Source organism: Rhincodon typus, chromosome 10 (assembly GCF_021869965.1).
Source record: "Rhincodon typus isolate 14 chromosome 10, sRhiTyp1.1, whole genome shotgun sequence".
Classification (NCBI taxonomy): Eukaryota; Metazoa; Chordata; class Chondrichthyes; order Orectolobiformes; family Rhincodontidae; genus Rhincodon; species Rhincodon typus.
The window spans coordinates 11,519,722-11,537,742 of NC_063341.1; positions in this window are offsets into that span (position 1 = coordinate 11,519,722).

The following is an 18,021-nucleotide window of genomic DNA, read 5'->3' on the forward strand; positions in this document are numbered from 1 at the left end:
TAAAAATAGACTATTAATATTCAAATGTAATTTTTTGTTTTTATTACCTGAGATTTGCGTGGACTAAAAGTAGCTTGTAGTGACTGAAAAAAGCTGCTACTATCACCTGGCAAGTCTGGACAGTCCACATGGATAATGCAAGCATCACTGTATTGGAATTTGGATTTTAATCAAAGGACTTGGAAACTCATTGAGGCACAACAACAAAAATTGGCTCATCTTGTTTTTTTTTTTCTGAGACTTGCATGATAAATTTACATATTGAGAGATGAAAAGTTTCCAACAACTATCCAGCTTGGAATGAAACAGGGACATGGACACCAAAATCCAGAAACAATGTATGTATGTCAAGAATAACATTTGAGCAACAAAGGAGACAGAAAGCAACATAAACTGATGATGGTAAGAATAACAATAGATCTCTTCCTCTGTCTCTCTCAAACTCAGGAACCAGCGCTGGCAAAAAGCAGTTTTGATAAACCCACCAAATCACTGAGAATTTTGCAAACTTCACTCCTTCTGAGGGAATGAGACATCAGCTAAACAGTTAGAACTCAGATCTCAGGGCAACTCACAGACTCTAAAAACTTTAAACTACAACTGTCATTGTCTTCCTGTTTATTTAGGAATCCTTCCTCCCCAATCCCATCCCATCCCATCCCTTCTTTTTAAGCTTATTGCCTGTGTTTACTTGTGTACATATGTGCATTCGATGTCACGTTTTCACTGTATTTTTTCAGGATAGTTGATAATAAGATTCTTTTTCCTTTCTCTGAAGAAAACCTTGACATTGGCTTCTAGTTAACCAAATTTTAATTGAAACGTGATGGCTGTTTGCTAAAAAAAAAGATAGAAAATATTTATTGTGAGTGGGATTAAAACAAAAAGCGTTAACCACCCTTCCCTTGTTGGAACATCATAAGGCTGTACCTAGAATAATGAACTAGTGTATTTTTATCATTAAGTTTGAGGATTGCCACTTGTACCAAAGTCACATATTTAGCTGCCAGTCTGTTGCATATGACATTTTTAATGTTATAATTGATTAATAAATCCTTTACGGAATTCAAGAGAGCATTCTTTACCCAGAGAGTCATTTGGATGTAGAATCTGATACCACATAATTGATTCCACAAGGAGTAATTGAGCTTAACAACATCGATGCATTTAAGGGAAACCTACATTAGTACGTGAGAGATGAAGGATTGGAACATTATCTTGATAGGGTAAATGAAATATCTTGGGAAGGGGCCAATGTTGTATGTGAATATAATCTTACAGCAGTGGGACCAAATGGCCTGTCTCTGTGCCTAAAATTCAATGTAATTCCATGTTCCATTTTCAAGGAGAAACAGTTCATAGCATTTTCTTCCCCCAACACTGTACTGTTGTGCTTTCAACAATGTATCATTTTCACTTACAGATCGTATTCTTATGAATCAATGAATTATCGCCTTATTCTACAATTGCAAGCATGCCAGATTTTTCAGCACTCCAAAGAAAACTTTGCATCTTTGTTTTACATGCAGCATGGTAACATTTGTGTTGTGTATAAGGATAATGTCCAATGCTCATTTTGCCCTTTATGCTTTTCATGGTGTTAAATGTGGCACGATTTTGAGTGAGCAATTATTTCTTTATCAAATGATCTAAAGTGGATTGTGCTCAACAGGGTATGTATGAAACAGAAGGGAATTATCCTTGACTGGCCACAGCTATGTACTGTACATATGGTGCTACCAACAAGCTTTTATGAATGAAGCAGCAGTTATGAAATGCACTGCGAGTGCCATTGAGAACACACTAACTCTGTCCCAAATAATTCTGCAGCCCATCTGACCAAAACAAACTTTGTTTTGTGTAAATAAATATCTTAGAAACAACTGTGCCACTTGAGATATTATGATCCCCATGTATCCTATAAGCTATGATACAGAAATACCTGCATGCCCAGAGCAGCTTTGTATAAATGTCTAAAGAAGGGTTCCGACCCAAAATGTCAGCTTTCCTGCTCCTCTGATGCTGCCTGGCCTGCTGTGTTCCTCCAGCTCCATATGGTGTTATATTTGTATAAATATGACCAATACTGTACCACAGTTATCCATTACAAACTAAGGACACAAAATATTCTGAGGTATATAACAAATTTTGCACGTTGTAAGTTATTTCCCAATTATGAGTGGCAAATGGAACTAGGAATCGTGACAACAACAGTTTCCACTTATATGCTGTTTTAACACAGCTTAAAAGTGCCAAGGACTTTTTATTTACATTATATGTGTCATTCTAACATTAGTTGTGTGTATGAGGTTAATAGCCAATGCTGTTTAAGTCTTTAAGTTTTTTTAAATCAAAATTATATATTTGGCCACATTAAAAGATCTTAGGGTGGATGGTCAACAAGCTAGATTTTTAAAAGGTATCTTTAAAGAGGAGCGAGAAAGAAGTAGAGACAAATGTTAAGGGAGGAAATACCAGAGTTAAAAACCTAGAAATCAAAAATAAGTAATGGCAGACAGGAAATGACAATAAAGTCAATCAAGCCTATATTACTTTCATAATGGCTGGAACATCATGGCTCAACACATGTTTCTACCCATCCTCCCTCCTCTCCCCAAACCGCAACTCACTGCAGCCATCTCATCTTCAGGCAGAGGGCAAAATAGCAGAAATAAAATCTTCAGGGTCAACACAATACTCTGGAAGATTATTGTCTGATCCATTCAGACCATCATCAAACAGGGACCAGTTATGAGCTGACCCAGTTCCCACTTGAGAACATTTCAAAAGTCAATAGCCACAAGACCATGTGTCAATGGATTGCTGAGCAACAACCTGGTCTGCATCTATCCTACATATTTCATATTTATATCCCTGTTCTTTCTCCCTAACCCATTAATATGGAAAATCCATCAATAGACACATGATATAGCCTCTAGTTATTTAGCACCTGTAAGTTTTTAAATGTTTTTAAATAAGGTTAAACTCCTGAATCTCTCAGTAGGTGAGCTAAGTTCTTTAAATTAGAAATCATTCTTGAAGCTGCAGACACTGGCAGCAGGGTGGGGGTGCAATAGGTACTGGAATTGTGCTGGAAGCCAGAATCTGGCAGCAGAGATCTTTCATCAGTCGTTACTGAAGGAGCTTACAGAGACATAGAAGACATGAAAGCCTTATGTCCAGAAACTTGACATGATGTGCACATTTCTCTTCAAGTTTTTATTTCACAACGATGACACAGAGACAAAAATGAGATACTTCCATCGATTTTGGTTCAACTACTGTCCCTTTAAACCCAGCCAAAGTACACAAAATTACTTCAAAGCCAGCTACAGTTGCTTTGTAAGCCAGCTGCTTAAATGAATACAGCTGGATTGCAAAGACAACTCAAAACCTTGTGACTGTAGTGATCTGATGAATGGGCTGATCTCAAATTAGCATGAGGAAGTTTTCAACTGCTTTCTGGGTAAAGGTCAGTAGATGACACTGTGGACACCAAAGGCTGAAGGTTATGTCTGCTGGCATAATGAGCACTAACTATATAAAATATTCTGAGGAAAAGTGGGCTGTTCAGTCCATCTAGACCACGATGGTATTAACTATCCTCAAATATTTTAATTAATCTGTTCGGACCTTATAAAACATCTCTGAAACAAGTGGGACATAAACCTGTGCCTTTTGGCCCAAAGTCAGGGACACTGCCACTATACCGCAATTACTCTTATGGAGTGCATCTAACACTAAATATATAATCTTTTCCTCTCATTTACCTCTATTCCTTGTGGCAATGAATTTCCTATTTTAAGCATTTGCTAGGAATGAAGTTTCTCCAGCAATCCCCTTTGGATTTCTTAGTGTCTATTATTGTTAATTATATCGTAATTGAGTATTTAATTATGTTCAGGCAGTGGGAATAAACTTTGGATTCACTTGTGCACCTTTTAAGGAAGCAGCCTGAAACTTCTGTAGTTGTTCAATTGGAATGAGCTGTTTGTAATGTGTATTGTTATAATTAAAGGATTGAAAACAGATGATACTGAGGGGAAATTTAATTGAGGCATACATAATTGTAATAAGCTGAGATAGAGTCAATAGGAAGATTACCTTTCGCAGAGAGACCAAAACTAATATAAACAATTTAAAGTAATTCATAGAAAGATTAAAGAAGAATTGGAGAAAAATGTTTTTGCTTAGAGGTCAGTGAGGTTTCAGAACTTACTGTCTGAAAGCAAGAGAGAGACAGAAACATTCATGACACTTTTAAGAAAATACTTGGATGTACACTTGAAATTCTGTAACCTGCTATGCCATGGACCAAAATCTGGAAAGTGGGATTAGGTTAAATGGCTTGTTCCTGACCAGCACAAATGTAATTGGCTGACTTTTTTTTGTTATTACTGTTCATTCGTGGGATATGGATATTGCTTGCAATTCTAGCTTTTGTTTCTTGTCTATAATTAGTGGTGAGCATCCTTCTTAAACTGCTGTTTTCCAATTTCATGAAGATACATCTATGGTCCTGTTAGGAGAGTGATCTAGACTTTTGAACCAGTCACAGTAAGGAACATGTAGAACAGGCCCTTTGGCCCACTATGTTTGTACCCACCATGATGCTATTTTTAACTAATCCCATCTGGCTGCACATGGCCTGCTTCCCTCTGTTCTCTGCCTGTTCTTGTGTCTGTCAGAATACTTCTTAAACATTACTAATGTATCTGCTTCTACCATCTTTCCTGGCAGGACATTCCAGATATTTACTGCCCACTTACATCTCCCTGAAACTTTTCCTCCTCACATTAAACTTATGACCCCTAGTATTTGAGATGTCCACCCTGGGGGAAAAAAATACTCCAATTATCCACCCTAACCATGCCTCTCATAATTTTATATACTTTTTTCAGGTCGCCCACCACCACCACACCACTCCCCCACCCCCCACCCCGCCCCCCCATCAGCTTCCAATGCTCTAGTGAAAACAATCCAAGTTTGTCCAACTTCTCCTTATACCTGATACACTGCGATACAAGCAACGTCCTGATAAACCTCTTTTGCACCCTTTCCAAATCCTCCACATCCTTCCTATAGTGTGGGGACCAGAACTACACAAAATACTCCAAATTTGGCCAAAGTAAAGTCTCATACAGCTGTAACAATTCTTATATACTTCTATACTTCTATACCCAATGCTCCGACCAATGAAAGCAAACGTACCAAGCACCTTCCGAACAACCTTTTTTATTTGTGCTGCCACTTTCAGGGAACTCTACTTGGCCTCCAAGATCCCTCTGTACATCAATGATCCTAAGGGTCCTGCAATTAACTATATACTTTCCTCTTGCACTTGAACTCCCAAAATACATCACCTCACACTTGTCTGGATTAAACCCATTTGCCATTTCTCCCTCAACTTTCCAAGTGATATATATCCTACTGTATGCTTTGACAACCTTCCTCACTATCCACAACTCCACCAATTTTAGAATATTACTAATTCATTTCTAAGTCAGGATTGCGCATGGATTGGGTAGAAACTTGTCAGTAGTGCTTTTGTCCTCCTAGAGATAGATGTCGTTGGTTTGAAAGTTGCTATTGAAGGAAGCTTGCTGATCCACTGCAGTACATCTCTTGTATATAGTCCACACCATTATATATGGTAGGAAAGGAAGTAACTATTTACGATAGTGCATAGGATGCCAATCAAGTTGGTTGCTTTGTCCTGGATCATGCTGTGCTTCTAGGGGGTTGTTGGAGCTTCACCTATTCAGGCAAGTGGGGAGTACTCAATACAGTCCTGACTTCTACTTTGTAATTGGCTGATAGGCTTTGAGAGATCAATAGGCGAGTTATCTGGCTGCAGGAGTCCTAGCCTCTGACTTGTTCTTATCATTGCAATATTTACAGGGCTTGCTTAGTTCAATTTTTGTTGGTTTATAACCTCCCAGGATGTAGATAGTGGGGAATTGTGTTAAGGGGAGAGATGGTTAGATTTAGATGTTGGAGTTAGAATTAGAATTAGATTTTATTGTCACATGTACTCAAGTATGGTGAAAAGTTTACAAAGTTAACATTCTCTGATGCCATTTTGGTTACGAAACCAGAATTTAACAAAAAAGCACAACAGAAATAAAAGAAAGCCAAAAGGTAAGAAAAACATCCAGATCTTAAAGTTTAAGTCTTATCTCCATAAAGGTGTTTGGAACCACCAAAGCAGGCACTTGAGCCTAGTCACAGCCTCAAGTCTCAGTCAGCCTGTGAGTCTCACATTGATCGCTGCCTGGCACTTGTGGTGGTGCAAAGGATGCTTGTCACTTATTAGCCTCAGTGGGAATGTTGTCCAGATCATGCTGTACATGGATTGGACTATCTGTATCTGAGGAGCAGTGAATGGTACTGAGCACAGTGTGCATTCCCATTTCTGACCTTATGATGGTGGGGATGTTATTGAAGCAGCTGAAGATGATGGGTCTAGAACATTATTATGAGCAACTTCTGCAGAGATGTCCTGGACTGAGGTGATTGCCCTCCAATAACCACAACCATTTGTGCCAGGCATGACTCCAATCAGTGGAATGTTTTCTCCTTGTTTCTATGAGGAACAGTTTGATTAGAGAGTATTTGTCTAATTCTGCAGTGCTATTTTTAGAATACAGTCAGGGCCATTATTCTTTGCAATATCCAGTGCCTTCAGTTGTTTCTCAATTTCATGTGGAATGAATTGGCGGAAGACTGGCATCAGTGATATGTTGGGAGGATGTTAAGATGGATCATCCACTTGGAACCTGGATGAATGCTCCAATCTTGTCTCCTATACTGTGCGATACTGCATCCTACCAGCAACCCCCTCCACATTCCCACTTCCCTCCTGACACATGCACACCACTGAGCAAAGGGATATTTGTGGAGCTACCTTACCCTGTCTTAGTGAATGAAATCCTTCTGTATGTTTCTAAAATGTAACTTCATGCTCCAGTCTGTTAGTATGACACCATTCTTTGTCATTGAAGCTGGTGAAGGTGATTTTATGGCTGGATGGGGTTGCCTGAAGCAGGAGGATGTGTGATAAGACCTGTAAAAATATTACCAACCAGAGCTGGCGATTCCACATGGCTTTCACTATTGCCTTGGAGGTCTTCAAAGAAGATTAAATCAAGGATTTGACAGGAGGATTTTGAAAGAGGCATGCAGAGTGGGCTTGGCAATTCTATCCTTCACTTTTCAAAGATCAAATGCCAATATCATGCCAATTCCTTCCTTACAGCAGTGTTTGTGCATATATGTGAAAGTGAGTTATCAAAAATCAACATCACCAATCCCATTGATGGGCCATGAATTAAAACATTCTAAGGTATGAAAGTTTGGGCTCACGGGTACCTAAACATAGACAGTCAACTACTTGTAAGTAATCTTTAATATTGTTCATTTAGAAGCAACCATTTAAATGTTTCAACAATTAAATAGACAAGGAAAGTATATACTCCATGACCGTTGAAGGCAGTACGCTGATATCAGAGGACCATCCAATGTTTGGCACAGAGATGCTGACCTTAATAGGTTGTAATGACAACATTCTGCCTTCTAGGCAGACTGAGGTGACTTTCCTTTTGGTTGTCCCCCATCTTTCCTGGCCCATCTTCCAGTTAATGGAGGCAGCTATCTCATGGGTGCTGCCACCTGAAGAGGACTGTCCCTGTCTCTGAGCTCTTGCTCATATAATTTATTTCTAGGGCTGTTAGTTTACACTATGGTAAATCTCTTTTGAGCATTTCCATCCAATGAATAGGGAACAGGTACCCAGATATCCAGATAGTCGTCTCTCTATTTTCCCAACTCTCAGATTTGAGATCTGTTTACATTATGCCATGAACATCTCCTGGCTCTTTTTAAACACTTGTACACATAACAGAATATAAAAAGTGCTATTCTTGTACCTTGGAATGTGAACATGGAAATGTGACCCACATTACCCAGATATTTCTGAAACCGCTTGTGTATTTCCAGAGAGAGAAAAAAAATACTATATCTGCTGAAGTGTTTATGCTACGTTTATCAACTCTTGATTGTTTCTATATCTAATCTAAAATGTGTAATTTAATAAAGGTCCAATTTGTTACCATAAACCGTTCATGTTCTCTGTCTTTGAGTATAAGTAGCATTACTCATGGTGATGTGTCTCTGCCTAAACAAAGTAGTTTCCTGTCACAGCCAGACTTGAGATCACGTTGATGTCTCCAGGAAACTACAGAAAATGTGTCTTTCTGCATCTAAGAAAGAATAAATCCCTTGTGACATCTTATTAACGGCACAAAATAGTTGGTCGGATTTTGGTGTCATCTATACACTGATTTGAAGGGAGTATAAAATTAACCATTTGTTGCAGCATTAGTAGCATGCAGCTGACACATTTAAGTTAAAAAGTCATGCTCACTTTAAAAAATACTCAAACCTATATTTTTTGGCAAATTTGAGAAAAAAACACTTCAGAGTCACTTGGTAAAAAATCCAGGTTGACACCTCAATGCAATATTGAGGGAGTGCAACACTGTCGGAAGTGCCAGTTTTCAGAAAAAAAGTGTCAAGTTTGGCCTTGTCTGCCACCTCACGCAGGCAAGAGATTATATGGCACTATTTTGAAGACAAACAGGATTAGTCTCTCCAATATCCCACTCAGTTGTTTCTTTCAAACAACATAATGAAGAAAACAAACAATTTAGCCATTTATTACATTGCTGTTTGCGCAATCTTGCTGTGTGCAAATTGGCAATTGCTTTTCGTGATTTAAAAGAATGATTACATTTCAAAAGGACTTTCTATAAAGCACTTTGGAACATGGTAACGTTCCAAAAGGGGCAAAATACATGAACATTCTTCAAAGGTTTTTATTTTGGACTTCAGCGTGCATTTAATTCATTGAGTCAACTGGAGATAAATGCTGAGTAAGAAATATTTGAAATGTTGCACGCCTCTTCATCGACTTTCCCTACTTTGTGAAAAATAAAAATCCTCTACACATATAACTCAGAAAAAATTAAAAAGCAATATGCGATCTTAGCAATAGCCTTTGAACTTCACCAGTTTGTTTCTGGGAATTCAGATACCAGCCTTTTATTTCTGAACATTCATGATTTCCAGCAATCAATCTTTATTCAAAAGCCTGATCATCAATCCTTGTCTGTGTGGAATTGGTTTTGTGAGCAGAAAACATGATTAGTTGTTTCAGCGACCAGGAGAAGAAATATGCTTACTCTTAAAAAATATAAATGTGCTGCTTTGGGGCTTGCTGTCTCCTGGCTGAGAAAGGGAGGATCCAGTCACATCTTCCACTTTCTCAATCTTCCCTTACAATACAATGACTGCTGCCAAAAATTACAGTGCGTTGTGTGCATTATGGTCGCAAGTCAACCTTCCCTCTTGTCCCAGGCAGGTCTAATATATGAATTTTACTAATGGATCGTCTACAGCACCTTAACAATTTTAGCCACAAACCGAATTGCCTGGCCAAATGGTCTGCCTTTGTGCTGTTCTGGCTCTGTACGTGGTAGTTTTGGGAAACATCAAACCATTTAAAGGAATCATATTGCCGTTAAGAATCACACTGGGTAGATTTGTAAGCTGGTGCGAGAGTCAACATCTTTCAGAAGGAGGAGGAGTGGAAATAAGGACTGCAGGTGAACTCCCTCCTCTGCTTTGAACAGTTTGTAACCAGCACAATTTTAAAAATGAGATTTGGCTTCAGAACTGAGGCCCAATAATTGAGAAATGAATAGAAGATTTATAGTCTAATAAAGGATTGCAATGCCAGGATAGGCACTGATTTCTAAAATATTAGAAATATTTTGACAACGTATTGCTATAGAAACATCAGAATTAGTTAATATCCCTCCGTCTCTTGTAGAAAATTAATTTTCTTCCACCCTCTGAATGGCAATATAACATTTCTTTAACAGGAGAGTGGGCAGACAGGCCACCTGTTCCTAGGCCTTTGCCAATCTCCTGTTGCTAGGAGACGGAGGGCTGCTTTGGTTGATTATTCCTCTGGATGCCTGCACCTCGTGTTTTCCTCTGAGGTTTCTGATTACAAAGTCATTCCATGAACAAATTGCAGGCACAGACTGGGACCACAGGACAGCCTTCTCCATATTGTAAACGAGCTGTCTTGAGCTTTTGGCTGCTTGTCAATGTTTCACTATTTCTCAATGTAACTCAGCGCTAAACTGGGTTTATCAATCCTCCAGGATTGTCCTAGAACTGTCCCACAATTTGTTACTGTCCCAGACAGGTTACCCCAAATTGTCAAACTCTCAGGTGAACAGGGATGATCTATCTCCCCTGCTTAATTGAGACATGCCTCTCCCTCCCTTCCTCCCAGCTAGGCCGCAACAAGGGTTAAGTTATAAAGATAACACAGTGTGGAGCTGGAGGAACACAGCAGGCCAGGCAGCATCAGGGGAGCAGGAAAGCTGAAGTTTCGGGTCTGAAGAAGGGTCCCAACCCGAAACGTCAACTTTCCTGCTCCTCTGATGTTATCTCCACTGTGTTATCTCAGAGTCCAGCATCAGCAGTTCTTATTATCTCTGAGTGAGTTAATTTGTAAAAGATCCCTTCCCTTGTGTTTGCCTTTCTCCTGAAACAAATGAGTTTATATTTTAAAAGGAGTTTTGTTTAACTAGGCTTTGTTAAATTAACATGAGAGTGATACTGAAAACAAAAAATGCTGGAGATCACAGTGGGACAGGCAGCTTCCATAGAGGGAAAACGCCTAACATTTCAAGTCTAGATGACTCTTCACCAGAGCTGACGTGGTGATGTTATTTGTTACTAAACATGAGATGACAGTGAAACATTTATGCACTGATTAGAAAAGAGAAATGGGTCCAAAAAAAGATAAATGCTTCAAAAGACATATGGATTAGTCCCTGAATTCTGTGAAGAGTAGACAAATGGATGTTGTGCCCATTACATTGGGTAAACCAGTAGCAAGTGTTGGTAGGCGAGCAGTAGATTTTGGCACTATTGGCTTTGCATCTAAGCTTAAATTCTGTTGCAAAAACAAAAATTCCGGTTGAAACATCTGTCACATCTGTGAGAAACAAGCAGAGTTAGCATTTTGAGTCCAGTAACTCTTCATCAGAATGCTGTTCTGTTAAATTCTGTTGTCCAGTTTCCTTTGCTTTCTGACTGGCTTGCAGCACTCAGAACAAGAGAGTCTCTGTTCCTTTTTACCTGCAGTGCAGGGTTTTATGTGTAGCTGTCCTCAAGCTGTGATCTTCACAGCACCTTAATCCACACTAGCACATAAGCCCACTAACACATGCAGACCTGGGGTTGTAATTGGTTTACAACCATGGTTTGTATTCCTACAAGGATAAAACACAACATGTCTGTAATTTAGGACATAATCCACAGCAGATGGCTTTTGTTTGAGGAATGTGGTGGTGTAAGGAAGATAGTCAGCCCTTACTGAGATCTGGAGCTACAGGACGTATCAGTCCAGTTTTTTTTTAGTTGCCTCTATCATCCTTTATGTTCCCTTGGCACCTTCAGGAATGACATTCTGAAGGTAATTTCTAGTTAACCAGTGAATTTATATCTGCAGTCATGTTTTGGCTGTTTGTCCTCCTATTTTAAGGAAATACTTGTAACTAAAATTTCAATACATCCATAAGTATTTCAGAGTTCTAATCTGTGTTCATGACACAGCCCAAAATGAAAGAACATTTTCCAGTCCACTGTTATGAGTTTCAAGTCAGTATTGGGCACTGTTCTGGTTTCTATATTGAAGGAAGGATATACTTTGTTTAGAGCAGGTACAATGTAGGTTTGCTAGATTACTTCTTGAATTGTACTACGATGAGATGCTGAGTCAATGTCTCTGAAATGTGAAAGAATGAATAGTGGTCTCACAGAATCACACAATATTGAGGCAGGTCTGATTTTGAAGGTGCCTGACAGTGTTCAGACACTGAGAGGTTGTCTTCAGTGGCCGAAAAATCTAAAACATGGAGGCACCGGCTCAGATGGGGCAACAATCATTTTGAACTAAGATGAGGGAAAGTTTCTTCAGACAAGGGTTTGTGAATCATTATAATTATCTTCCTATCGAATGCCCTGTCACTGAAAATATGTAACACTGAGACTGACAGATTTGTGATCCGACAAGGGATTAGGGGAGTATCTGGGAAAGTGGAGTTGGTGATGATGCAGATGATCAGCCATGGTGCTTAAGAAGCTGAATGGTCTAATTCTGTTCCTATTCCTTTTGTTGCGTGTAATCACTCACAGGTGAGAGGGATGGTGGGATGAAAGGGAGAGCACCAGCTTGTACTCAGGGTTGGGGGATCGTCAATGTGAATGGGAGGGGCGGGGAAAGACAGTGTGCCTCTTTGATCTTCAATGAGTTGAAGGGACGGATATGGCTATGAACTCTTGATGGTGAAAGAGTCATTGTAGTGTGGATTGGGGGCAAACTGGCATTGTGGACTGTGGGTCGGGAAGGGCCAGTGTGAACTAGATTAAAGTTGTACCACAAACTTCAGCCACGTCTATGAACAGATGTTGAACATGGCTGTTGCTAAAGTTACTGTACAGCACTGCCCGTGTAAAGATGAGCTCTTGGAGGTGAGATAACTTTCTCGGTGTTGGGTACAGATCCATCAGCCAGCTCGTATCATTCTTTGTGATTGCATCCTTTATTCTAAGTTACAACTCCTGGGGCTTGATGGCCCTACGCTGCCCAGACAGAAACAATTCATTCAAAACTGTAGCCTGCAGCTCAGCTATTAATGTTTGTGGATCTGAATTATGCAGATTGTATACACCTGCATGTACACAGTAATGACTCAGCTCCTCCCACAACACACTTACTGCTGTACCCCAGGTTGAGCCTACACAGGGATCATTATAGATTAGCACTCGATTGCTAGCTTGTGAGTTGAAGGACGTGGGTCATGCAAAATAGACATCAGGGCAGCTTGCAAACTTTTAAGCCATTAGCAACACTCAGTGGGCTGGAAGTAAATTGGATTTGTCCTCAGTACAATCTATCACCACATAAATTCTGTAACCACTGTATTTACATATTAATGCCTCAGGTGCAATCAGCAGATATTGCAAGAATAAAATTACATTTGCAACATTTTAAAGGTCATATACATTAGATATTCTATTAAACACTTAATTTTTAATGTCTGACAATTAAGATAGATTTTGTTGTTGGAACACGCTAAAGGCCAAACAGAGATTCTCAATCCATTACTCAATGTCTTTAGAAGATCGGTGACAGGAACTGAAAAGTAGTAAATCTTTCTTTGGGTATTTTCATGACAATACTAAAATCAATGCAGTTTCATTGCGATGACTTGTTTTTCAGTAGTGAAATAATTTTCGGTGTTTAATCAGAATTATACAGCATAGAGGAAGACCATTCAGTCCATTATGCCTGTGATGGCTCTGAAGGGAATTTCTAACTGATTCCCCTCTCATGCCCCTCACAGCCCTGAAAAATTCTCCCTTTCAAGTGTATCCCAATTTCCTTTCGTGAAAATTATAATCTACCACCCTTCCAAGCAGAAAACAAAGAACAATGCAACACAGGAACAGGCCCTTTGGCCCTCCAAGGCTGTGCCAACACATTTTGCCTTTCCACACTAAAACTGTCTTCACTTACAGAATCCAGATCCCTCTATCCTCTTCCTATTCGTGTATTCGTACAGGTGCTTCTTGAATGTTGCTATTGTGTCTGCTTCCACCACTTCCTCTGGCAGCGCATTCCAGGCACTCGCCACCCTTTGCGACAAAAACCCACCTCACACATCTCTTTTAAACTTCTCCCCGGCACCCTCAACCTGTGTCCCCCTAGTAATTGACCCCTCCACCCTGGGAAAAAGCCTCATACGTTCCACTTTATCCATGCCACTCACAATCTTATAAACTTCTATCAGGGCTTCCAGATCACAACAAGTTGTTGTAAAAAAGAGGTGTTATCTATCCCTCCACCCTTCCAGTTTCTTTTTTGGTATTCATTCTGCATGTATATCTTCTGGCTCGCAACAAATCTTCCAGTGAAAGTTCTATTAATTTTTCTCTTAAAAGTCTCTGCTTCAAGGTGAACAACCCTAGCTTCCTCAATAACTGAAGTCTCCCACCTGCCCTCTTCAAGAACTTTATCCCTTCCAGAAGTGGAATTTCACACAATTGTACCAGACTGCTGATTTATAAAGGTTTAGCACAACGCCAGGTAAAGCCAAGGGACTCCAAACGCTTTTCTAACAGTTTTATCAACTTGCCCTGTCGCATCGAAAGATTCGTCTACAGACCTCCCTAGGTCTCTCTGTTCCTGCACCTTCTTTAAAATTATAGCAATTAATTTATAATGGTTATTATATTAGCTAAACGTGCACTAAGTACAGAAGTTAATAATGTTCCTTCGACTTATAACATGGATTGCATACGGAAATGCCAATGCATTATTTACCTGTTTGCAGCTGATAGTATCAAAAAAGCAGGAGTTGGGAATAGTCACTGTTATGGAATCCTTGGCAGGAATATCGCTGAGAGTAAAGGTTTGCATCTTGCAATGGGAAGAATAACTTAGTACAGAGGGGCTTTACACTGCTTACTCTTCTTACTCTTCATCTACTGATTCCTTCACCTCCATGCTTCCAGATGGATATTATGTTTATGCATTCACAGTGATAAAGGAAAGAGCATCATTGTGGGAAATATGGAAACTGATTTTGCACGTGTCAAGATCCAACGAACCAGAATGAGAACAAGACCAGATCATCTCTTTTAGAGAGGGAAGCTGAAGGATAAATATTGGCCACAGCTGCTGGCACAGTTCTACTGCTCTGCTTTGAAATCGTGCCAGCATTGACCTGACAGATTGGGGCCTCAGTTCAATACCTGATCTCAAGGGTTCGAAACCCACCACAGCAGATGATGAAATCTCTATTCCATAAAATCTGGAATTGGAAGCTAACTGGTTGTCATAGAAACCGATCTGGTTCATTAATTCCCTTTAGGGAAGGAAAGATGCAGTTCTTAACTGATCAAGCCCCTACGTGACTCCAGACATACAGCAATGTGGTTGACTCTTAAACTGTCCCCTGAAATGGATTAGAAAGCCAATCAGTTCAAGGGCAATTAGGGGTCAGCATAAAGTGTTGGAATTATAGAGTCATACAGTCATATAGCACAAAAACAGACCCTTCGGTCCAACTAGGCTGTGCCAACCATAATCCCAAACTTAACTAGTCCCCCTGCCTGCGCTCCAAGTATTTCTTATTCATGAACTTATCCAAGTGTCTTTTAAACATGGTAACTGTATCCGCATCCACCACTTCCTCTGTAAGTTCATTCCACACATGAAATATTCTCTGCTTAAAAAATTACCCCTTGTGTCTTTTTCAAATCTTTCTTCTCTCACCTTAAGAATATGCCCCCTAGTCTTTAAACCCCCACCCTACGGAGAAGACACCTGCCATTCATCTTATCTATACCCCACATGATTTTATGAACCTCTATTAGGTAACCCCTCAACCTCCTACCCTCCAGTGAAAAAAGTCCCAGCCTATCCAGCCTCTCCTTATAACTCAAACACTCCATTTCTGGCAACATACTGGTAAATCTCTTCTGAACCCTCTCCAGCTTAATAACATCCTTCCTATAACAGGACGACCAGAACTGGACACAGTAATGCCCGCATCCCATACAAGACTAAAAACAACTCCCTCAATTCTGTATTGAAGGGTCAGCTGGGTTTATATGTTAAGTCTCTGACCTTCTGACTCAGAGGCTAGAATATTTCTACACCTGAGGCACAGCTGACACCTAATTTGAGAACATAATTGCTCACAGCCACAATAATGGATCCAGCCTGCAGTGCCAATTGTCAGGGAATAAAAGACCGGTGAAGTGATGTGAAAAGGACTTTGTTAAAATGGCATTTATTAGCTAAATCAGCCCTAATATTAGATCAACAGCCCCTTCATCTCTGATACTGTACTGTTCAGGATTCAAATTCAATTCTCTCAATTTTCAAGTTGATCAATTAGATGCAGAGTTCTGAGCACGCTTGTGCCATCAACTCAGCTCCACTGGGGATTCAGTCAGGAGTACAATGCTGTCAAGAACCATGTTTTAGTTTTGTGTTTCAGTTGTCTGTTCAAAGGGCACTGCTGCTAAATCAGTGCGAAGACATACTTGACCTTTAATCCTGTGGACTTTTCAAAACCAGAGAGCCAGACTGTTTGAGCAGTAACAGTTCGCACCACAGGGATCAATAGGGGGAGGTGCAACTTTAAACGTCATCCAACCCTCATCACATTTTAGTTCCCAACAATATCGATGTAAACAGAGTGGTTGGGTATTGGAGTACCGTCTAGTGCCCTCTAGTGAACCTGGCAGAGCATTAGCATGAGGTCGATTGCAGAAGCCCAGGAGAAGGTCACACTGGAGCTACAGGGTGACCAGGAGAACTGGAAGCAGAGAAAGAAGAAAATAACATTCCTTTTTAACAGCAATGACAATATCATGTATTTATATTGCACCCTTAGTATAATAACACAGCGCTTTTGAAAATTTTGTTCGGATTTGACTCAATTGTAATGCCTCAGACTTAATGTGACCCTAGAGCGAACATTTGAGGAGTGCAAGTGCTTTCGAGTGAGCATTAATGGTAGACTTCAGTTTATGAGCTGGGTTGGGGAGGGGAAGGTGTTACAGGGAGTTGTACTCTTGGGAGAGTTGTTAGGGTTTTTACAAACAAAAATTAGCACCAACTTTTTCACAAGCTTTTTTGTAGCAATTAGCAATTAGAAATATCCCAAGGCATTTCACAGGAGCAGCATCATATAAAATTTGAAACTGAGATACAAAAGGAGAAACAAGGACAGATGATAGATTTTAACGAGTATCTTAAAGGAGGAAAGAGAAGTGAAGACGTTTGGGGAGGGAACTTCAGGGCTTAGAGTCTACGCAGCTGAGGGCATGATCAACAATATCACAGCAATTAAAATCAGGGATTCTCCAGACACACAGGCTTGGAAGAGCTCAGGCATCCCATTGGCTTACAGAGATAAGGAAGGGTGAAGCCTTGGACTTGAAAACCAGGAAGACAATTTTAAAATTGAGCCTTTGCTTCACTGGGAGCCAAAGTAAGACAGCACGCCTAGGGGCAATAGAGGAAAGGAGACTTGCTAGGAGATTGTATACAGGCTCCAGAATTTTAGATGACCCCAAATTTATGGAGGATGGAAGTTTAGAGACCAGCAGGGATTATACTTTAACATTCAAATCCCTAAACACATATGTAGACAGTAAACAATTTGAAGACTTCAATGGGAATAATTGAAGTGAGAGCACTTTTTTTCTGACTTCAGACTTCTGACTTTTATGTCTCCCTAAGAAGCTATTTATCTATGGATTTCTTTTCCAACACTGAACACACTACAAAAATCTTCCTCTTGGATCTTCCAAAGAGCTTTACGCAAAGGATCAATCTAGATCAAATGCATTCATTTCAGAAATACAATTTCTTACTCGCAAACTCGTTCCACCTGGTCTTTCCCCTGCATTACAGTGACTTTTGTTTGGAGCACAGCTAACCAGCTCAATGCTTCCTTTAGCGGGTCCCCACGTGCTAAGGTGGGAGCAGGATGGTGGCTGCTGTGTATCACTGGCTCCAGGAGCCCCATTGTGGCATTTTGCCTCTCGGAGACAGGGATGCCAAATGGTCTGGTCTCCCCTGATAGCTGTGGAAATGTGCTGCTGGAATGACAAGATTGGTAGAGCGTATAGAAACTGTTTCCCTCCCAGTCTTGTTCAACTTCACCTTTGTCCCTGGCATATAGTAAGGTTTCAAACTCTGCTGGGTTGGCCTGAACTCTCCCTGTATTCCCACGCACTGTGATTAGCAAATCAATGTACTTTGCAGAGCTAAGTAAGACCACACAATGCAGGAACAGGTATATAATGAGAGATAGTAGGAACTGCAGATGCTGGAGAATCCGAGACAACAAGGTG